The sequence below is a fragment of the Aplysia californica genome, unplaced genomic scaffold (assembly GCF_000002075.1).
Source record: "Aplysia californica isolate F4 #8 unplaced genomic scaffold, AplCal3.0 scaffold00412, whole genome shotgun sequence".
Lineage (NCBI taxonomy): Eukaryota > Metazoa > Mollusca > Gastropoda > Aplysiida > Aplysiidae > Aplysia > Aplysia californica.
The window spans coordinates 705,062-705,332 of NW_004797682.1; positions in this window are offsets into that span (position 1 = coordinate 705,062).

Consider the following 271-nt stretch of genomic DNA (forward strand, 5'->3'; position numbering starts at 1 on the left):
CTTTTTTTCCTCCCTTTGGGGGAAAAGAACTGAACATATTTACTTCCAAAAGGGTCTAGTGCAATACAATACTATTCAACTATCCACCTAATTTGAACCCCAAAATAGTGACTTAAAGTTTAAATTAAACTCGTGACTTTTCGAATTATAAATCCAATAAGAAGCTAGAAAAGGTACCTTGGTTCTGTCAAGCTGGTTAACCGACACTTTACGTTTGCCAAAATACCGCCCCTCCTGGGTGTCGATTTGACAATAGAATCACAGCACCGAT